Source organism: Benincasa hispida, unplaced genomic scaffold (genome assembly GCF_027475165.1).
Source record: "Benincasa hispida cultivar pf3 unplaced genomic scaffold, pf3_genome.v1.1 HicScf84, whole genome shotgun sequence".
Classification (NCBI taxonomy): Eukaryota; Viridiplantae; Streptophyta; class Magnoliopsida; order Cucurbitales; family Cucurbitaceae; genus Benincasa; species Benincasa hispida.
Window position 1 is genome coordinate 87726 of NW_028326976.1, and position 24715 is coordinate 112440.

Below are 24715 nucleotides of genomic sequence, written 5' to 3' on the forward strand. Positions count from 1 at the left end.
TGCTTAAGAAGAAATACAATATTTTGACTGTGAAAATAAGTCTTTACTTGATGAAATTGGTTGCTTTAAAGAGAATAAGCATGTATGTGATTGTGATGAGAAAAATGCATTGCTTGATAAAGTTGGATTTCTTGAGCATGATGGTTGTGAAAAGGATAAATTGATTAAATCACGTAAAGAAAAAAATTTAAATGTTTTGCAAGAACTTGATAAAGCTAAGGAGTCTATTAAAAAGTTGACAATAGATGCTCAAAGATTGGACAAAATAATTGAAGTAGGCAAGCCTTATAGATGATAAGAGAGGTTTTTGGCTTCATTATGAATTTTCAACTCCACAAGTATGACAAGTAGGCAAAATTTGATTTTTCTTCTATTAGTGCGTAATATGCCTAATGTAGTGTCTAATAATGCCGAATCTAATTTTGTGCCTAAATGTCATAATTGTGGCGTTGAAGGTCCTACTAGACCTAAGTGCTTTAAGTTGAAGTATGGCCACACTACTTCTTCAAAAAAAACAACAAAAAAAAAAATCTCAAAGAGCAAAGTTTTACAATGCTCCAAGAATTACTTTATCCAAGAGTAAAATAATGGAACATAAAGAAGCATGCACAGTGGAAGCGATGAAATCGACAACATTCTAATTGAATTAAAAATAATATTAAGCATGCAAAGGGTTAGAGAATACAATCTTTGAAGACTCCACCGCAATCTTCCTCTCTCAAGCTCGATTGCGGTAAATCCCACTATTCTCCGATTAAAGAATACGATTGTGGGACCGTTATGTTAGTGAAAATAAGGAAATTTCACTATAGAAAGAAGAAGAGTAAAGAGAAACGAGGTGGCAGATTTTTAGGTCAAAAGTTGTGGAAGCATTAGTTTTTTAAATTTAAAAAACAAAGCCTTTTACAGAGAAAACACATGAAAAATCTCATTTTGCATGGCTTCTACCTCAACTCCATTAATATGTAATCTCGAGGTGTTAAGCTTAGGAAATGTCACTCCAAACTCCACTTAGTTAGTGAAAAAATTCAACAATTGGATATTTCCACGGATTGGATATTTCCACTAACTAACTTTTCAAATTTTAGAAAAATATTTAATTAAAACAATTTCAATTAAATAAAGAAAACAAATTTAATATCACATATTAAATTTTTTAAGACACCTAGCTTTGATAAATCACATTAATCAAGTTTAAAAAATATTTTCACGCTAATGAGTAAGTATATTCTCCAAAATAATTAATTAATATATAAATTATTTAAGTGTAAATTATATCTCATACAAAATACAATTTTTTCTTAAGACCGAATTTGAACATTTCAAATTCTTACTTCACCTGGTTCTTCAATTTTGTTCGTATTGAGCTAGTAAGGAGACCCAATAGACCTACAGATCATGGGCTCCAACGATTGAAGATTAATGGGTCAAACTCTTTAACCTAGTTAATCAACATTCGTTAATTAACAGAACTGTCCACCATAGTCTATAGTTGCACTCCCCTCACTATAGATATATTATGTGTCCATTTAATATAACCGTCATCAATAAGTTGATCCTTCACAAGTTGTTCGTAACGTCAGCTAGGTCAAATACTGAAATACCCCTGAGTTACATTTTTCTCCTTAAGTATCACTATCTCTCTAATGAACAATTGATTTAGGATCATAATCACTAAATCCATTCCCTATCAAGTCAATGAGAGGATGGGGCCCCTTGTTCAAGTAATGGATTTAGTACTAAAGCCCCTTGTTCAAGAATCGAGATCAATCCTTAAGGGAACAACCTTTCTACTATCCCTAAAATGGGTAAGAGTGAATTTCATCATGCAAATTCTATTTCCCAAGCTAATACCTGGTCTTATCCCTGAAATGGGAGGCATATTGAGCAGCAACGTTGGGCTTACTTTCATCTATGCAGATCAATGGACAATCGTAAAGAAATAGAAGTTCATAGACAGCTCAGGATTTAGATCAAGTTATCTTGGTCATCAAGAAGTCAAATTAATCATTGTTAATAGTAAATGGTTTTAATACGTAACAGTGATTATTTTGTGGAGTGTCTTACACAATCTCATTGTGTAGAACACCCCTGCTCACATGTCTCTACCTGAACGAACTGATCACATCATTTATGATACTTTACAACATTTATAACAATCATAAAGCGGTTTGTATTCAATAGCATCTCCAGAAATAGGTACCCAAGCTAATCCAAGTACTATAGACGGTTTAGGTTATTTTACTCAAACTTGATCAAGTTTATGTCTCCACATAAAGTCCAAGTATTAATGACAATAGCCAAAGGTTCGTAGTTTATTGAATTTATAATTATTAAACAATCAACAACACTTATTTGAATAAATTTCATATATGGTTTTACTGTTTACCAAAACTACGGAGTTTTAGGACAAACAACCCTAATACAAAGTGCATAAATTTATTGTTAGAGATAAATCCTTGCATAACGTTGTTTGTTTTTCTTTTGGCAATTATGGACATAAAGTTTATTCTTGTTACTTGTCTAGATCCAATGCTTTTAATGCTAATGCAAAAATGAAATGAATCCCTAAGTTTGTAAATACTAACACTATTGGACCCAAATAAGTGTGGGTACCAAAGAATTAAACTTGAATTTTTTGTGTGTGGGATTGTTTGAAAGCCTCCAAGAAATATAAGTGGTACTTGGATAGTGGTTGCTCAAGGCACATGATTGGAGACCGATCCGAGTTTATCTCTTTCCCCGAAAAGGTGAAATTATTGGCAAGGGCAGTATAGGTAATGAATCTTCTATTTTGATTGTAAATGTGCTTTTAGTTGATGGTTTAAAGCATGATTTACTTAGCATTAGTCAATTGTGTGACAAAGGATTTAGAATTGTGTTTGATAAAAATAATTGCATCATTGAAAATACTTGTAATAGAAAAGTCATGTTTGTTGGAAATTGGAATGAAAATGTGTATACCAATGACTTGAATTATTGTCCTATTATTGATAAATGTCTTTTCATGTTGCAAGATGATTCTTGGTTATGGCATAGAAGACTAGGACATACTAAGCATGCACTTAATTTCAAATATTTCATAAAATTTTTTGTTTCGAGTTCTTCCTAAATTTAAACTTGAAAAAGATAAAGTTTGTGATGCTTGCCAAATGGGAAAGCAAACTAAGTCTTTGTTCAAATCTAAAAATGTGATCTTTACTACTAGACCCCTACGACTATTACACATGGACTTATTTGGCCCTTCTAGAATTGCTAGCTATGGAAGAAATTATTATGCATTTGTAATAGTTGATGATTTTTCTAGATTTACTTGGGTTTTGATGATAAAACATAACGATGATGTTTTGAAAAGTTTATTAGTTTTGCTAAAGAGTTCAAAATGAAAGGTGATGTTTTATTTTTAAAATTAGGTTTGATCATGGAGGAGAATTTGATAATTATACTTTTAAAGCTTTTTGTGAAGAAAATGTTTTTTCTCATAATTTTTCTCTCCAAGAACTCCTCAACAAACTGGTGTGGTTGAAAGAAAAAATTGTACTCAACAAGAATTTGCTAGGTCAATGTTGAATGAGTATGGTCTACTTAAATATTTTCGGGCGAAACCGTTAATATACCACTTGCTTTGTCTTAAGTAGAGTTTTAATTAGACCATTTTTAGATATCTCCTTATGAGCTTTGGCATGGAAAAATTCCAAATATTGGGTATTTCAAAGTTTTTGGTTGTAAATGTTTTATTTTGAATAACAAAGAAAAGATTGGAAAATTTAATTCTAAGATTGATGTTGGAATCTTCCTAGGATATTCCTCTACTGGTAAAGCTTATACAGTTTTAAATAAGAGAACTTTAGTTATTGAGGAACCATGTAATAATCTATTTGTAGTGATGATTTAGAAAAAGATTTTGGAGATGTACTTGTTAGTGAAAAAGGCAAAGAAATTATCTCAAGTATACAAGAAGGGAGCATCAATGAAAAGAAGAAAGATGATTGTTTGGTCTTGGGAAATCGATGTCATTAATTTGACTTCAAACCAAAATAAAAGAAAATTTATAATACACCGAACTACTCCTATTACTACTAAAACGTAGCAACGATGGTAAGTGTGGGGTCGAACCACAGAGAAGCGGAGAATTAATTTCTTTTCGTGTTAGATTTGACTGCAGAAAAAAGGGTTAAACAGGGTTTTGGTTTTGATTTAGGAAGATGCAAGAAAAGTAAATTGCAAGGGATATATTGAACGGTAAAGGACTCGTTTAGTTCTCATATCAAGTGCTCATTTGATGTAAATTATGTCATTGTTATATGCCAAATAACTAATATTCGAATTATGCATACATAGCTACATAATTTGATAAGAATTAATCAATCTCTACAAGACCGAAAATCAATTAATTCAAACCAAATCGACCGTCCTAATCGGTAGTTAAGGCTCGAAAGACCGTGCCCTAACTAGCTTACATGCTCCTAGATGCAATTGGGTCCTTAACGGCCATAAAGAACAAGAAACACATGCATGAAAATCAAGGATTTAACTATGTTGACTAAGTGTCAGGAAAGCCATGTTCAAATACTCAAAGTAGTCAGACATACTTCTATCAGGGTATTATTAGCTATAGTAGCACATCAAAATTTGGAACTTGAACATCTAGATGTGAAGACAGCTTTCTTACATGGAGAGTTAGAGGAAGAGATTTATATGACCCAACCAGATGGGTTCCAGTGTCCAAGTAAAGAAGATTTTGTTTGCAAGTTGAAGAAATCTTTGTATGGCTTAAAGCAGTCTCCAAGGCTTAACAGCTATATGATTGGACTTGGCTATAATAGGAGTCCATATGACTTTTGTGTATATCACAACAAAGCTGATGATGGTTCGATGATTTATCTACTTTTATATGTAGATGATATGCGCATAGCTGCAAAGTTCAAGTCTGATATTCTAAAATTGAAGAATCTTCTTAATGCTGAGTTTGATATGAAAGATTTAGGTACTGCTCAAAAAATTTTGGGTATGGAGATTTATAGGGACAGAGGTAAGAATAAGTTCTTCTTGTTACAGAAAGGATATATCAGAAAATATTGTCCAGGTTTGGTACGTCATAAGCTAAACCTATAGATACTCCTAGTGTTGTAAATGCTCATTTGTCATATGAGTTTTCACCACAGTCTGAAGCTGAGAAGGAGTACATGTCTCGAGTTCTTTATGCTAGTGTAGTGGGAAGTTTGATGTATGCTATAGTCTGTACTAGGCCTGATCTTGCCTATGTTGTTAGTGTTGTCAGTAGGTTCATGGGTCCTGGGAAGGAGCATTGGCAAGCCGTTAAGAGGATTTTTTGTTACCTTAAAGGTACATCTGATGTTGGTCTTGTGTACGGGAATTGCATAGAGTGTTTGGTGACTGGTTATTCTTATTCTGACTATGCTGGAGATGTTGACAGTAGGAGGTCTATGACTGGCTATGTATTCACTCTGGGTGGTTCTGTTGTTAGTTGGAAGGCAACCTTACAGCCTACAGTTACTTTGTCTACTACTGAAGCAAAGTACATGGCCTTGACAAAAGCTGCTAAAGAGGGAATATGGCTGAGGGGGTTAGTTGGTGATCTTGGTTTGCATCATGACCAAGCTATTGTATATTGTGATAGTTTGAGTGCAATATGCCTAGCCAAGGATCAAGTTCATCATGAGAGAACTAAGTACATAGATGTAAGATATCACTTCTTAAGCGGTGAACAGAGAGTTAAATTGATGAAAATTGGTACTGCTGATAACCCTGCTGATATGTTCACCAAATCGGCTACACACGGCAAGTTTCAATATTGTTTGGACTGGCTGAATGTTTTGAATTTTTAGTGATCCCCTTTGTGGGACACTTTGAGGCATGAGGAAGAAGCCTGGGTACGTCTGGCAATATTGATTTATGTTGCATTTGGTACATCTGTTATCTGGGAGAGAATTCAAGTCAAGGTGGAGATTTGTTGAAATGCCTTGAATCTGTTTGCTGGCGCTTCGAACAACCTAGTACGGGGGTCTCGCTGCCTCCAACCTAGTTCGTTGACCTTAGGGTTTAGAGTAGTGCGATATATAAACTCTCTAACCTAGAGGCACCGTTTTTTATGTAATTCTAAAAACATTCTCTCGAAATAATATTGTTCTCCCTCTGTCCGTGGACGTAGCTAACACATTGTTAGTGAACCACGTATATCTTTGTATCGATCTTCCCTACTCTACGTTCTCTTTTTGTGTTCTTTAATTGTCGATTTCGCAACATATTCTTTAATATAGATTAAATGTACAGTGCAAAGGTTCAAGGTCAGCCTATACACCTAAGCATGCTCATCTAATCTGTGCTATAGGGGTAAATTCAAAGCATGGACGATTACAAGGATACGTGTGAGCCCGAATTTAACTAGCAAGGACATGCAATCGTGATAGGATCCTCAGTCCAACACAAAATTACCTCATGGAAAATTACCTCATGGATTCATAGACAAAGCCAGTGGGATACAATCCAATACAAATCCATAATCCAAAAAAGTAAATATGACCTTCAATACTGAAAACATAGAGGAAAAAGAGAAATCAAGGCCTTTCCTCAGCCTCCATAAAGAGTTTCGGCATTTTTAGGGCCTTTCTCAATACAATTCAACAATTTTTTGACCTAGCAAAAGGAGACATTTATAGAAAATTTTAGAGCAGCATTGCAACGCTATGGTCTAGCGTTACAACACTCACTCGTGCGTGCGCTTCTTTTCCTTCCATCAAATGTCGTAGCATTGCGAGGCTCTAAAGGAGCATTGCAACGTTACGCTACTATCTTACAACGTTGAGCTTGAGCATTATGCGGCGTTATGACACTGATGTTGGGGGTATTTTCGTCATTTCATGTCCCTTGAAGCTTGGATACTTCAAATCTACTCCAAATCGCTTCAAATTAGCCCCGATCAGCTTCAAATCCCCGATTTTACCTCTTGGCTGCTCATTAGCTACAAAATAGAGAAATAAACACATAAAATCCATTAACGAGTTCGAATTAAGCTATGAATAATAGCTATATTTTAGAGCTAACAAACACCCCCAACTCAATTCTTGCTCGTCTCGACCAAGGTAAAGACAAACAATCAAACATCATATAAAACACTCAAAGACATGCTAGCTTATTTCGAAAAGTTGTTACTCCAGTCTCAACAGTCAGATCAAATGAAAGTTTTAATGAAGAATGAAATTCAGTTATGATCAATCAATGAAGCACAAGTTTAAGAATGTTCTTTATCTAAATATGCATAAGTGAGTCAGTAGTTTTGCTAGCTAAGCTTGCACAACTCGGAAAAGTTTTAAAAGGTGTTCATCCTGTTTTTCCCCTAATCTGGTTCTGTTATCGACCTCGAACATACCATACATGAAAAAAAGGGCAACTAAGACAAAGATGCCTAAACTCACACACACAAAACATAAAGAGCAATTCTTTTACCTAGAGGGCTAGCTTTCACACTCCACCGTCGAGAACCTATCACTCTTTTCTCATGGGCCCTAAAAGAACACAGCGGAGTTAGCTCTTTTCACCTCTATCCATGCACACACACGCACAAATTTATTTATTTTTTTTTTGTAGGCACACGGTTATGCCTCATTTTTTATTTTTCTATTTTTTCTTTCAGAATTGCAACTAATTTGTCTTTCTTTGTTTTATTATTTTTTTAGTTTTTCTACACATGTAGGCCACTTTTTTTTTTTTTTAATATCCTCTTTATCTAGTTTTGCTCTGAAACAAGGACAGTTACTCCTAAGTCAAAGGTGAACCTTTCGGGGTGACAACAGGAATACAAATTAGATAACTCAATTCTAAGCATGCAAGGCTTTAATGTCGCAACACAATGACTTAAAGATGCAAGTGACAAGAAGATTTTTAAAAATGGGCTAAAAATCATGATCATGCAATCTTAACATTCCTTCATGCAAGTTCCATTACAGAAAGAGTGCATCATAGACTATCATGATAACAGTAGACCAAACAGGCTAGCAAGACAATCAAAGCACATAGCATAGTCCGAGCAAAGTGCTCAAGGACGCCAAGCTAATATATAGAAAAACTACCCAACGAGTACCCCATCCCTAATACAAAAATATACTTTGTCCCCAATGTATTCTAAGTAAAGCTCAAGAAGAATGGAAACAAGGGAACAGAAAACCTCCCCTGATAAGAATATCGCACGTGGGATGGTGGTGGCATTAGGCTCTCCTCTTTGCTAAAAAATAGATAAGGCTCTAGAGAGGCCTCCAGAAAGGGAGTACAGTGAAAAAAAAAACTACAAAAGAAAACCTACAAAACAAAGAAATTAGCAAAACTAAAATGATAAATTGAAAAAGGAAAGAAAAGAAAATAAACAACCGAGGGCACAAAAAAAAAAGAGTAGGAAGAGGAAGCAAGCCTCAATTAGAATCGAGAGAGTCTGGATCCCTCTGAAGGCCACTTTAGAAACCCATGTTGGCATAGTAGAGACGGTTCTTTTCAGAAATGAAGTTCACCGTTCTCTCCATATGCCTCGCTCGGCGGACACTTTCCTAACTCCTCGTAGTGACTTGATCGCTACCCAGAGTGCCTCAGCTGACATCCTGTATGCCTACTCTGCATAGGACTCCCCTCCCACTAGAATGTTCGTCTGATCTGGGGACCAGCATAAGGGGGCTGCCTCTATCGCTGGAGCCTACTCATCCTCTCCATCGTCCTTCTCATCATCATCATCAGGCTGGTCCACTCCTCTCCCTCGGAAGGCCGAGACAGATGATCTACTGATGGGAGCAGGACCTCCCATCTTCTCGTCATCGTCAGAGATCTCCACCTTGGACCTCCGACATAACTCAGTAATCAGGTTCGGGTAACCTAAACTACCGGTGGTGGGGCACCCCCCACAATGACAGATCAACGCCCTAATGACTCGACCGACATTGATGGACATCCCCTGAAGAAGGCAATAAAGGAGTTTGGCTCGGTCCCTTGTGATGTCCGTGAGACGCAGCACTGACATCAATCTGGAGCATACAAAGGCGTGCCAGATCTAACCAGAGACGGACATATCCATGCTCCTAAATCTAACAGCGACCCCTCAGGACCTGGCCCACTGAACTCCTGACCCACATAAGGTCTGAATAACCTCCTCTTCCAGGAACTGTCTGAGAAAAACCTGCCATACTCACATTGAAGTCACGTAATCCATAGACTTCATTGATGCGTGATGATGAAAAGAGAACCCTAATGCCTCTAACCAACGAGATATCCCAGTCTCGTCCATGTTAGCGTAGAACTCCTTGACTACGGGTATAATCGCCCGCCTGGAAGGCCTGCTAAAGACTCCCACCCTCGCTTACGAATTTTCTCGGTAATGTGGGGGTAGTAGTTAGCCTCTAGGCTCAAGGCTCTCTCGGGAACTAACCTCCTAGAAGAAACAATGTAGTTAAATCTATCTAGGGCTTCCCTAGAACTAAACCTAGGATGGTCAAACTCTGGCGCAGGGTTCTACCCACTAGTGCTAGCTTCACTTCTACGTACCCTTCTAGGACCCATTCTAAATTTTTCAAGAAAAAAGGTTCATAAAATTTGGTTCCTAGATAATTTCCAACACTCTTATTCTAATTCTAACTCATCAAACCTGCCCCCCAACTTCCAAAAATTACTCCAAATTTCAACCTGCAAGCAAAAAAACCCATATTCATATGATATTGCATATTATCAACATCCAAATCTCAAACCCATACAAGAATCAAGCAACAATTAAGCAGAAACACATTTCTTACAACCATTCACTATTAATATGCAACAATAAACAATAGTGGCTAAATATTTTTACCTTTGAAGCGAAAAAATCTGAAAAAATGCTCAAGAACTTTGTTAGACCTTGAATGAACGAAAAACCCACAAAATATTCAATAGATCCAAGGGAAAAACGTGAAGAGATAGGCGAAAAATGTGCGAAGGATGAAAAATCGTGAAGATATTTGAGGAAAAGTGGGAGAGAAAGCTTGGGCTTGAGGGAAAAATTGAAGAAGTGAAGAAAAATGGGATAGACGCAACGTCTTAATGTTGTTCTGTCTCACAACATTACAATGCTGCGATTGCAGCGTTGCGACGCTGTAACCTAATTCCCGTTTTTTATTTTTTTTGAGAAGATAACCTAAAAAAATAAAAAACAAACAAAATAAAATATCTACCCTAATAAAATAAAAAGAAAAAAAAATATTTTAAAACCTGGCTGCCTCCAAGAAGTGAAAATTTTTAACATCAATTGCTTGACATGACCCATCCCCTGTCAAGGTACAAATAAATTATCGTATTTCTTCGATCATTTCTTGGTTGAGTCGATATGGCCTGGTAGAGCCATAAGGGTTCCCATCTTCTAAAAAGTACCAGACAGGTCGATTTTTTTATTTTTTATTTTTGAAAATGGTGATAAAATAAAAGGCTCTACAACTGACTCAATTAAAAAGAAAGACTCTAACTCAACTAACTCGTGAGGTGTCGGCGAGCAAAATTAAAAAAATTAGAGGAATATTGGTACAAAGAATAGGGCGAGGCTTGAGAGCCTCTAACTTTTTTAACTGAAACTCTTCCAAATTAAGCCCATACTCATACTTAATCTCACTGACTTGTTCTTGTTGTGGTAGAAGACAAACGTCATCATCCTAATCGGTCCACACATATTCCATCACAAGGTTGAGCTTAGTGCCACAGACGCGGGATGGCTCTAAGTGATTTTTTGCACACTTAAAAAATCATTAGTATGCTCACACTTTAAATAATCCAACGCCTTACCTTGCTAAAAAATTTGAGGGACTGCCTGTTCTGTGGGATCCTTGATGCTCATATCTCTACTGCTCACTTGGCATCCTCAGAGGGTGATTCACGAGACTCCTCCAGTTTCCTAATTGATTGGACGATTTGAGTGATTTGATTACTCAAATTTTGAATTTTAGCTCTGACCTCACGTTCGAAATAAAGGTCGTCCTACTGGAAATTGATTGGCTCTTGATAGTAGTAGGGGTGTTTCTGCACAAACTCACTAGAGGGATTAGAAAGTTCCCTAACTATGTCCTCTAAAGAAATATCTGTGTGGGTAGACTAATATGGCGTTGACAACGATGTTTGGCAAGCTAACTCCCAAGGAGAATAATATATGCGTTCAGGGTCGTGCAAATTCTGAACCTGCATGTTTGCCAAAGCTCACACAACAGAGATTAGTTCAGAAATTTGATCTCTAAGGCCATGAATCTCTCTTACCTCTGTTAATTCTCATTGCACTACATATGGAAAACCATACTTGTTGATATTTTCTATCATAAAAGAACAAATAGATACAAAAAAGGAAAAATTATATATTTTTTTTCATTTTTAAAGTTTAACAGTCAACTCTAACTAAAAGAGAATAATTGACTTGTTTCCTCGGCAACAGCGCCATTTTAGTCTCGTCTCGGGAAATCGATATCGTTAATTCGACTCCAAACTGAAATAAAAGAAAATTAATAATACACCAAACTACTCCTATTACTACTAAAACGTAGCAATAGTGGTAAGTGCGAGGTCGAACCACAGAGAAGCGAAGAATTGAATTTTTTTTTCATGTTAGATTTGACTACAGGGAAAACAGTAAAAACGGGGTTTTCGTTTCAATTTAGGAAGATGCAAGAAAAGTAAATTACAAGGGATGTATGGAATGATAAAGGACTCGTTTAGTTCTTAGATCAAGTGCCCATTTGATGTAAATTAAGTCATTGTTATATGCCAAATAACTAATATTTGAATTATGCTTACATAGCTACTTAATTTGATAAAAATTAATCAATCTCTATATAGGCTGAAAATCAATTAATTCAAACCAAATTGAGTGTCCTAATCCGTAGTTAAAGCTGGAAAGACCATGCCCTAACTAGCCTACATGCTCCTAGATCCAATTGGGTCCTTAACGACCATAAAGAACAAGAAACACATGCATGAAAATCAAGGATTCAACTATGTTAACTAAGTGTCAGGAAAGCCATGTTCAAATAATCAAAGTATTCTTTAAATCTAAGTAAATGTACAACACAAAGATTCAAGGTCAGCCTATACAACTAAGCATGCTCTCAGCTTGTACTCCTAAGCATGCTCATCTAATCTGTGTTACAGGGGTAAATTCAAAGCATGGACGATTACAAGGATACGTGTGAGTTCGAATTTAACTAGCAAAGACATGCAATCGTAATAGGGTCGTCAGTCCAACACACAAAAGAAAATCTGAGTCATGCGAGATTAAAGAAAAATATAATTCTTAATTGAAGCAGAAAATTGAACTTATAACTCATTAAATTATAAAGAACACTTAGTCCAAGAACTAATAGAAAATTACCTCATGGATTCATAGACAAGGCCAATGGGATACAATCCAATACAAATCCATAATCCAGAAAAGTAAATCTAACCTACAATATTGAAAACATAGAGGAAAAAGGGAAATCAAGCCCTCTCCTCAGCCTCCATGAAGAGTTTCGGTGTTTTTAGGACCTTTCTCAATACCATTTAGCATATTTTTTACCTAGCAAAAGGAGACATTTATAGAAAATTTCAGGGCAGTGTTACAACGCTATGGTCGAGCGTTGGAATGCTCACTCATGCGCACACTTCTCCTCCATCCGTCAACTGTCTTACAGCATTGGCTTGAGCATTGCACAACATTGTGACGTTGATGTTAAGGGTATTTTGGTCATTTCACGTCCCTTGAAGCTTGGATACTTCAGATTACTCCAAATCGCTTCAAATTAGCCCCAATCAGCTTCAAATCTCCGATTCTACCTCTTGGTTGCTCGTTACCTACAAAATAGAGAAATAAACACATAAAATTCATTAACGAGTTCAAATTAAGCTAGGAATAATAGCTCTTTTTGAGAGTAGACAATGATACTTCATCCATGCCTAAAGAATGGAGATATTCTCCATCTTATCCCAAGGATTCGATTCTTGGTCATCCCGAAAAAGGTATGAAAACTCGTTCTTCTCTTAATTTATTTAGTAATCTTGCTTTTGTTTCTCAAATTAAACCTAAAAGTTTTGAAGATGCCGAATGTGATGAGTTTTGGATTTTAGCTATGCAAGAAGAATTAAATCAAATTGAAAGGAACAAAGTTTGGAAATTAGTCCCTAGGTCTTATAATGCATCTATAATTGGAACTAAATGGGTATTTAAAAAAAAATGAAAATGGAAATATCATTAGAAATAAAGCTAGACTTGTAGCTCAAGGTTATTGTCAAGAATAAGGCATAGATTATGAAGAAACTTTTGCACCGGTTGCTAGATTATAAGCTATTACAATGTTGCTTGCTTTTGCCTCTTATAAGAATTTCATTTTATATCAAATGGATGTGAAGAGTGTCTTTTTAAATGGTTATATTATGGTGGAAGTTTATGTAGAACAACCTCCAGGTTTTGAATGTTTTGATTTTCCTAATCATGTTTATAAGTTGAAAAAGGCTCTTTATGGCTTAAAACAAGGGCTTATAGTGCAAATTTATGTGGATGATATTAACTTGGTATGATAGACTTAGTAACTTTTTACTTTAAAATGACTTCAAAATGGAAAAAAATGTATACTACTCTCTTCATTAAGGTTAAGGATAATGATATGCTTATAGTGCAAATTTATGTGGATGATATTATAATTTGTTCTACTAATCCATCTTTGTGTGAAGAATTTCTAAGTGTATGCATAGTGAGTTTGAGATGAGCATGATGAGAGAACTTAGTTTCTTTCTTGGACTCCAAATTAAACAACTCAAGGATGGTATCTTCATAAGTCAAGAAAAATATACAAGGGATTTGCTCAAGAGATTCAAATTCATTGAAGGTAAAAATTGTAAAAACTCCTATGAGCACTACCACTAAGCTCGACAAAGATGAAAACGGTAAATGTGTGGACATAAAGACTTATCGAGGTATGATCGAAAATTTACTTTATTTGACCACTACTAGACCTGATATCATGTTTAATGTATGTCTATGTGCTAGATTTTAATCTTGTCCTATGGAATCACATTTGCATGTCGTGAAAAGAATATTTAAATATTTGCTTGGAACTATTGATGTAGACTTGTGGTATCCTAGAAATGTTGCTTGTGATATCCTACAAATATTGAATTTAATTTGTTTGGATATTCTGATGTGGATTTTGTCGCTAGTTTACTTGATCGTAAGAGTACTAGTGGGACTTGCCATTTTCTTGGTAGTTCCTTAGTATCTTCGTATAGTAAAAAGCAAAACTCGACTGCTTTATCCACTATTGAAGCGGAATATATTGCGGTTGCTAGTTGTTGTGCACAAATTCTTTGGATGAAACAAACTGTTTGTGATTTTGGATTAAAGTTTGATAGTGTGCCCATATTTTGTGATAATACTAGTGTTATTAATTTGACTAAGAATCCTATCCATCATTATAGGACTAAACATATTGATATTATATGCATCATTTTATTAGAGAGCATGTGCAAAATGGTAATATTACCCTTCAATGTGTAAGCCCTGATAATCAATTAACGGATATTTTTACCAAGTCTTTGGATGAAAAAAAGTTTTTAAAAATATTGACTTGAGCTTAATATTATTCGTTGTGATGCATCTTGATTTCCTATCATACTTGATAGTATCATATAATGCATATTGATAGGGGAAGGATTGGAATATTTGTATATGTCATATTCTTGGGGGAAGCACTTATATGTTTATTGTTCTTTTTGATGATTCAAAAGGGAGGAAAGTATAAGAAAAATGTGTTATGATTGCATTGAATGTATTATTTAGGGGGAGAATTAGTTAAAGGGAAGAAGTTAATTCTTTTGAATGAATTTTAAGCATGATATTTGGTGGTATGTATACTTGATATTAAAATTACTTGTTGGTCATATGTGTTGCTATGGTTATATGCATTTCAAGTTATTCTTCTTTTATGATTTGTCATCATCAAAAAGGGGAGATTGTTGGTTTTTTGGCGCTTAATACCAAATTAATTAATTAATTAATATTTTGATGATAAACAAACTTGATTCAGTTTATTAGTAATTTTATTATTTTGAATAGTCATAACGTAGAGCTCAGAACAACGATTCTGACGCCTCTTGAATCACACAAATCAAAGTTCGGATGAAGAAGATATAACAAAAGGAAGCGTAATAAAAGCATACCTAAGATGGTGACGTGGAAAATTAATCATCAAATTGGACCAATTAAATAAAGCCACTTGGAGCTATAGGATGAGTAACATATGGGGCTTTAAATTTGCAATTGGTGGATTTTAGTTTTTATTGAAAAGAAAATAGAATTAAAAAAAATTGATTTTGGAACAAAATTGATTTTGTTAAATTAAAAAAAGGAAAGAAATTAAAAATGAATTTAAAAAATAAATTTAATATTATTTTATGTTTGTGTTTCACGGCTAGTTTTTGACAAATGATGGGCAATTGTTTATTGTTAGATTTTAAAAGAAATGTTTTTAAAAGATATATATTATTATATTATATTTTGTTTGTGTCGGCTAATTGAATTTAAATCTCAACCATTCAATTTAACTTTTTGAACAATCTAATAACTCAAATTCAAACCCTCTCTTTACCTCACTTTCCTCTCTTTTTATACTTCATCTTCTCTAAAATTATTTTCAATTTTTCATATTTTACAATCCTCGAAATTAGCACAAAAAAAACCATCATTGTTACTCTCTCTACAAGCTTCCAATTTCTTTCTTTTCATCTTATTCTTGAGAGAAATTTCTATTGTATTGTGAGAATTAAAGTGTATGAGATCAATCTTGTATACCCAGTACTCCTTTTAGAGAGTTTCATTATGTGATTTAAAATTTCAAAATATTGTAATGGTTGGATCATAACCCATGGAAAGGATCGGGTTTGCTATTGAACCCATAAAAGGAGCAAGTAGCAGTTCGGCTCTCATCCGTGGAAAGGGTAAAAAGAAGATTTTTTTTTAATTGAAGTCCCAAGAGGTGCTTGGGAAAGTGGATGTAGGTCGTGTTTGACCGAACCAACTATAAAAACCACTACATCTTCTTCTCTATCTCTTTCCTAGTTATTCTTGAATTTAATTTTAATTGCTATATTTTGTTAGTTGAGATTGATTGGGTATATTGTTACATAATTTTTATCAATCTTGTTACTTAGCATAAATTAATGTTTTTTTTATTTAAATTAAAAATATCTAATTAGATCAAATTGAACATACTTTAAGAAAAAGTTTAATTAAACCCTATCCACCACCCCTCTAGGGGTGCCATACTAGTCCAACACATTTTTATTACGACATTCTATTTTTCGTTGTCCTTTTTGTTGAAAGTAATGAAAATATCATCTGGCTTAGGACCCTTGGACTTTGAAGACTTATGCTTCTAGTTCGACTTTTTCTTACCAAAATTTTCATATCCCTTGTTCCCTGTAGCAACTAACCTAGATGCCCGACTTGTACCTTAACTAGCTGCATTCTGATGGACCTCTCTAGTAAGCAGTATGGACTTCACTTCTTCTCTACAGTCAGACTTTATTTTCTTCTAATATAAGAGTCAACAAAATTCTCATACGATAAGGGCAAAGATGTTAATAAAATTAAGGCATCATCCTCATCATCTACCTTATTCTCTATGTTACGCAAATTTAACAAAATTTTATTTAACTGGTGTATATGATCTCAAAGAGATGTACCTTTCTACACACGTAGATGATACAGGCATTGCTTCATAAGCAATTTCTTAGTTTAAGACTCTGTCATGTAAAGACTTTCCAAGTTCAACCAAAGACTAACAACTGTTTCTTCATCTGCGACCTCATAATGTTGTCATCAGCCAAGCACAACATGATAGTTGAATGGGCCTTCTTCTCTAGAGTCTGCCATTCTTCGTCTTATACGACTATCTTCTTCGATTTATCACTCAGCAGTGCCCACAACCCCTGGTGCTTCAATAGGGATCACATCTTGATATATCATAGAACAAAACTCTTCCCCCCAGTGAATTTATCGAATTTTACATTCACGGTGGAAATCTTAATTTTCATAACATATGCATAATTTCAAGCTCGAACCATTAGGCTCTGATACCAATTTTTTATGAAATTATCAAATAAAGAATACATAGGAAACATAAACGTAGAGAATTGACACAAAAATTTGCATGGTTTACTAACAATGTATCAGTTAAGTCCACAAGGCAAAGAGAGAACAATTTTATTAGGGAGAAGAATGCAAAATCACATAATGAATGTGCCTCTATAGTTTAGAGAGTTTACATGGCGCATTTTTCCAAACCCTAGGATCGTAAAGATAAATAACATGAAGATGTAGAATAGGTAAATAATTTAGGTTTTGGGAGCATTATCACTACAAATGGTTATTCAAAGCAGCAGATAATAAATTCAAGGTGCATTCCGACAATGACAAAGCCTAGTGTGCTTCACATGTCTTTATATGGTGTTTGTTTTTCTAGAGTCTTCAAAACTCTCTCTTATTATTATTATGTAGGTGAATATTCATGCTTACTTTTCATGTCATTGAATGAATATGACTAAATGGATGACTGTATGCCCAAGATGAAAGTCGCTTTAACTTGAGAAACCTTGTATATGTACGAGCATGGCATGGTTGACTTTGGACACATGACTTTTGCACATGAGCTTATTCCCATTCTTTTTAGTAGGCTTTAATTATTTAAGATTCGTTTAATCCATATATTCTATGAGCTCGGGTTGAAATAGATTGAGTCCAATCGCCATATTATAATTTGATTTAAATCGCTAACTTAGTTTTTATATCTTAAAATTTAATTTGAATGACACATGTAAATTTAAAATTGGTTTCAAATTATATACACATATTTTTATCATTAATTCAAATTATGACATGTCAATTTACCATTGCTCCAAATTTCTAATGTAACTGTCCTAATTATTTTGATTTTTTTTTATAAATTATTCTATTACATACCTTGGCAAAAAGAGTTACAACCTATACTTTGATAGTGTTAAAAGTGAACCAGATTCAATTTTAAAACACTTATGAAAATGTAAAAAAAAACCTATTGGTTAAAACTTCCAAGAACTATCCTCTACTATGTAAATAAATAAATAAATAAATAATACTTGAGTGCATCTTGGAGTGCACCATCTTAATTTTCTTTTCTTTTTTGCAGCTTACTCAGATGTCCAATCACAAAACCACGTAGCAAACCATCTTTTTCTTTTGTTTTTTTTTTTAAAAAAAAAAAGATAATAAGGAGATGTATAGTAATGGGGGCAAGGGTCACAGTAAGAAAACATTATAGAAGGGAAAAAATGTTTCTACAAAATACTTTTCAACTATATTTATCCAACATACATAAGAATACATGATAAACTCATATATATTCATTTATTGCTCAAAGAAAAATCTTGGCCATTTCAACCTTGTTGGGCTTTAAGTCCACTTAACAAGGCACAGGGTCAACGAGAAGAGATTTGATAAGAAATATAGTTCCACTGTATCCATCTTCATCCAAATAAAGCAAGTTCATAACTCTCGACAAATTCACAACACGCATTAGAACAGGCATTGGAACATTGATGGAATGAAGACATGCTTCGTTTATGTCCTTCCATGCATCAACCACTTGTTTATGAAGTTCAACACAAGCTTCTTCCTCTGAACAACCGTATTGCTCCATATAACATTCAATAGCAGAAGCAATATGCTCTCTTTCATGCTCAAACTGAAAAACAAAAACAAATAAGTAAATATAATTTACTTTAAAAACGTTCATTTTTGTGTTCATGTTGTTTTTGAATGGATGGTAATACTAGTTAACATGTGGTTTATCTAAAAAAAAAAAACAATTGGCCATTAGATGATGGATGCATATTGTATCCTATAAATACCTTGTGAGATCCCTTAATTTGTTTCGATGTGGGATCCTTAAAATGCACCCTCAAGATGATGCTTCTTTAGATTTACCATTCTTGAATCGATTTTTTTTATAGGATCTTAAATTGTAAAATTCATGGTACCTCTATAAGATAGATTGAGATTCTCCGCCTCTCCTTATTGATTGGTTTTAAGATGAAAGCTTGTGTTATCTTATATGGTATCAGATACTATAAAGCCCAAAGAAGAATAATTAGGATCTGATTCAAAAATGGTGAACTCGAAAGAGACACCATCCTGAGGGAGAATATTAAGGATCCGACATTAGAAAAATCAAGGGACTTCACAATCTTTATCAGATAAATGAGTTATTCCTAAATGATGTAGCATCCTCTCAGCATGCCCCCTCGATTAGATGGTACTTTTTTTTTTGTTTTGTTTCACCATTTTAGAGCTATACGAATATTTTTTAGATGGAATATTCGTTTGGACTTCACTAGCTTTGATACCATATTAGATATTCATAGAGTTTCATCTCAAAATTGATTGACAATGTGAAGAATAACCTAATATGTACCTTGTGGGAAACAATGTCGTCCATGAGTCTACAAATGATTGTTGAAGCTTTAATAATTTGAGGTCCTTTTGTAAGCCATTCAAGTACCTCATTGGTTACAATGTCACCCATTGGGAGAATTGAAATTGTTATAAGCATGGTATAACCTGTGCTACTTAATGCCAAGTCCATATACTCCTTAAAATCTGGTTTGTACTTTTCATTTAACCATTTAGCTTCTTCATAGTAGGATGCAGCTAGCTTTTTTATCTGCTAATAAATGATGATTAATTAGAACTCTAAACATGTACAGAAAAAATATAAACAATTATGCGATGGAGATAGAGAAGGAAAGTAAGAGACTTTACTCCTCCTATTGCAAGCTGAAGGTGGAGTGAACTTTCATCTTTGCCTATCTCTTTGCTGATATCCTCATAAAGATCTAACATTGCTACATAAAAAGGTTTCAGATACTCGGGGAGTATATGCACCATGCTTCTATCCCAACTGAAAATTCAATATGACATTATTAATTGTTGATACAGAGTTTTCCAACTTAAATTTGAATATGGAGTATCATATATATATATATATATTCTTTCATTTTTTTTTTGTTGAAATTTGAATGTATGTTCGTAGATCAAACCAAAAGTTTAAGTTAAAAAATATTTTTGATCTAATGTAACAAGTTAGTGTCTGAACATTAGTTAGCAATGATTTATATTTTGTATTTTTCAATTTTGTAACATGTTTGTTCCTGAATTAACTTTAATAGGTTATCATTTAATTAGTTCCTATATTTTGAATTTGGTAGTAATTATGAAAATTATTACTTATATGTAAATATTTTTCTTTTACCTAAGTGGATTTGATAAACTAAATAGCCATGACAAATTTGTTTGTAAACTACAACGATTAAGTTTATGACATTTATTAATAATTTGATAACATACATCAAAATTCAAGGCAGTTTGGATTGTCATTCCAAGTGTTTATAAACATTTTTCTTACAATCATAAATACTTATTTAAACACTTAGAAAGACAATCCAAACAAACTCTTAATTCTGATCGATTGTTCAGGATAGAGATTAATGAATTTCAAATTTGAAAGTATAAAGAGTATACGTTAATGTTTAGGACAAAATTGTTATAAACACTAAAACAAAATTTACTTTTAATCCAATATTAAAGGGAAACAATGTCCGACGGGCATTTGACATCGTTTTGTTCAAAATATAGAAGCAAAATGGCTACAAACTAAAGTTTGGAGAAAATCATACTTTGAAAAGACCAAAAGTATTTGTTTTAAAACAAAACCACATTTGATTATTAGTATTTGAACAAAAAAAATTAAAGCTAATAAAATCTTCATCCATAAGGATGAATGGAAATAACCTTTGAATTGCTGGAGTGAGGACTTGAAGTTCTTCAAATGTTCCATAGGCATCATATATATCATCTAAAAGTGAACAAATTGCAATTACTTTAGTTAACATTTTCCTTCCAACACTGAAATGAGGTTCAAAGTATGCTCCCATTGCCCAAAAATAGCACTCCACAACTCTATCTCTTGCAAAAGGAAATTTTGTTGGCACATCCAAATCCTTCCACCACCTAGTCGAATGAAAGAAAGATAGACAGATAATAAATCAATGGATGGAATTCCTAGATATATATATTTTTTTAGAAGTAAACAATTTTATATGATGATAATAATTTTAATCTAACTAATAAAGAAATGTTTTTTTTTTATCTCTAGTAATAGATTTACAACATGATTTTTTTTTTAAAAAAAAACATAGTAATTCATAAAATGCGTCATCTCATGTAATTTATGTACAAATAGGAGAATTTGAAGATATCATAAAATTCATATGAAATAATATATACATTACATAAACGAGATGGATAAAAGAACATGTATGATTGTGAAACTTCAAAACATAACCTTCGGTTGAAGATATTTTTCTTAGTAGGATTATCACCGTGTATAAAGGTACCATTCTATTATTAATGTTAATTGCTATAGGTAGTATTTTTAAAGATAATAACCAAGTATATAACAACATTTTAAATAATTACAAATATAGCAAAGTCTATCAATGATAGACTTCTATTGCTGATAGACTCTTATCAGCTATATGACCTATAGACTATCTATATTTTATCATATTTGTAACTTTTTTTTATAATATATTATATTTGCTAATACTTTCGATCTGATATATTTGCAATTGGCCCTTATATTAGGAAAAGAATGTTCAAATTCAATATTTTAAGAATCAGAAATGACTATAAGATATGAAGTAGTTGAACTAAATTAATAAAAAATATATATATATTGTTATTTATGTGGAGAATTATCCTTTAGATGATTTGATTAAATAATTTGTGACAATATTGTTTCTTCAAAAACATCTTAGAAGATAATTAGAAAACATTATTATTATCGAAGATCCTAAGAAAAAACATAACAGTAATAAAAAATAATAATGTCGAAGTACCTGCAGATTTCACGTAGCTCTTTTTGGTGAAGTTTTTGTAATATATTGAAGTCTAGTTTTGAGAATGTAAGCAAAGTCTCATTGTGGGAAGGATCTTGTTCGTATATTCCCAAATATTCTCTTGCCTTCATTCTTGGAACATCTTTTCTAATAGGCAATTTCAGGGCATTGCTGACTTCAAATGTAAAATGAGGATTATTTGAGTATTCAATATATGTTTTAAGATGTGTGGTAGTAAACTCAAAAGCTTCTTCAAGCACAGCTTCTCCATGTCCTCTTATATGTGATGCTTCATATAGGCTCAAAATTCCTCTTTTATCATCACTCAATGATTCTTTAAATTTTCCATTGTTGTCCATGAATTTTGAGAATATATCTGTTTAATTTTAAAGTGAAAAGATAATAATAATTAGTTCTTAAACCAATTATTATTATAGTTAAAAGATTCAAAGTCTATACTCTTTATTCCTAACTTTGAATTTTTCTTAAGACTCTGGTTGATAATCATTTAGACTCTATTTTGTAATTATTTCGTTTTTAGTTTTTTTTTTTAAAAAAAAAAGGTTTTAAAAATTTTTTTTTTTCAAAAAAAAAAAATTAATAAGAATTCAACTATTGTACTGGAAAAGATGCAAATCATTAGGTAAAATAAGAAGAAAATAGGTTTAATTTTCAAAATAAAAAACTAAAAAAACGAAATGGTTATCAAATAGACATTAGTTTTTTCTTAAACTGTGCATGTTTTCTTATTTTCATCTTTTTGAATTAAACACTTGAATTCTTAGCTAAATTTTAATACAAAAAACTACTTTTGTTTACTTTCAAAATGTGGCTTGAATTTTTAAAACAATCCAACAAAGTATATAGAAGAACAAAGAAATTAATAAATGATAAGTAGTATTTATAAGCGTAATTTTTAACTTAAATAAAACATAATTTTTAAAAACCAAAAACAAAAAGTAATTATTTATGTATAACTTACCACATGAAATCCTATAACCTTGTTGCCTGAGAAGTCGAAATAGAAGAGCAATAGTATGAAGATCTTCATCACAAACTTTATTCGATAAAGTGGAATAAGGCACATATAAATGTTCTAAGATTTGGTCAATCTCATTTTCAAAATGATAAGATACACCTAGTCATTGAATTGAATCAACCAACTTTAACTTCTCCAATGGGTTTTCTATAAAAGCAACCACCATCAGCCGTATTTCTTCTTCCAACTTTTCAACTTGCTCTTTCATTCCATCGTCTACTTTCTGAAATTAAAAGAATATTAATTTAAAATTATTCAAATTACAAAAGTAATGGATTAATGTTATACACACACATTAAATGACAATTAATTAAAATAAAATATTCAATAAAGGTAATTTTGAAATTTAGTTTTACCAATGTATCATCAAAGGTAAATGAAAGGAAATGATGAGTCCAAATGCTAGGATGAAAATTTGCAATAGAACGCCTAGTATCAGGAATGTCATTGGCTTTCGTAATTGAAATAGGAAAATTTGAAATTTGAGAAGACATTATTCCTTTTTGAAAGAGGAAAAAAGAGAAGAAAAGAAAAAGATGTATGTTATTCACTCGAGTATTTGAAACTATTGGTGAGACAACTTTTGATTATAAAGCAGTCTATTTATATGCTGCCTTCGGTATATCGTTTGTTGGCCCCAGATTTTTATCACATAAATTCAAAACATTGAATAAATTACCATACATTTTGTTGAGGGTTGTTTTTAAATAAAAACGATTGATAGATAAGTGATAATCTATGTCAGTATCCAAATTCTAAAATTTACAAATATTTTCAATAATTTTATCATTAAAAATAATTTTTTTTTTATTGATGAGTTATATCTTTTGTTATTTTTATCTATGAAGATTTGGCCTTTCAAAGAAAATTAATATTAAAAACCCTAAAATTTTGGTCGAGCCAAATAATATTTATGAAGATTTGACATTTGAAAGGAAATTAATATTAGAAACCCTACCACATTGACCTACAAAATAATAGGAAAAATTTTGAGAAATAGCACCTTCAACTTTCCATCTTTCAAAACTAGCATGTTTTTTGAAAATTCATTAAATTAGTTTTTTTACCGATGTCGAGATTAATTTTTCCAATTATTAGATAATCTATTCAAATCTTATATATATACTAAAATTTTCTCCAAATTCAATTATCTTTACCGAATATTATATTGTAATTTTATGTCAATTTCTATTTCCATGATTATATGAATTTACCAATTAGATTTTTTCACATGGATGATTGTATTTTGATTTTTAAATTTTGAAAAAGTTAAATTTTGTAAAAAATAAAAATAAAAATAAAGATATGGAAAATATATACAATCTCGATATTTATATGCTGTATTAATCTGCTCGAGATTTTATATATTTTCTATATTTTACCTTCTTTCTTTTTAAAATTTTAATTTTTCCAAAAATTTAAAATTCAAAATCGATCACCTGAGATCCATCTAAAAAATCCATTTTGACAACTGGTAAATTGATTTAGAAATTAAAAATTGGTTAAACATTTAAAAAATTACATAAGATTCTCATTTAATATTTGGTATATGATTTAGAAAGATCACATGATATTTTGGAAAAAAATTCAAAAGGGCCAAAACAATCTATAAGTTAGAAAAAAATAATTTTTTTTTAACTAAATCTTAGTGGTCAATCTCACTCGAGATGGACCGAGAAAAGCTATTTGAACGAGTTTTTAAAAATG

General features: G+C 32.6%; 1 pseudogene across 1 annotated transcript; it reads right to left on the reverse strand.

Annotated features, from left to right (window-relative positions):
• Nucleotides 1–18310: 18310 nt before the first annotated feature.
• LOC150029880 ((+)-gamma-cadinene synthase-like) lies at nt 18311–24094 on the reverse strand (annotated as a pseudogene). The gene is made up of 7 exons (XR_016527285.1): nt 23365–24094; nt 22952–23231; nt 21970–22345; nt 20861–21079; nt 19832–19970; nt 19485–19733; nt 18311–18755 (listed from the first exon to the last, which is right to left on the reverse strand). The product of XR_016527285.1 is annotated as a (+)-gamma-cadinene synthase-like (transcript).
• Nucleotides 24095–24715: the final 621 nt, after the last annotated feature.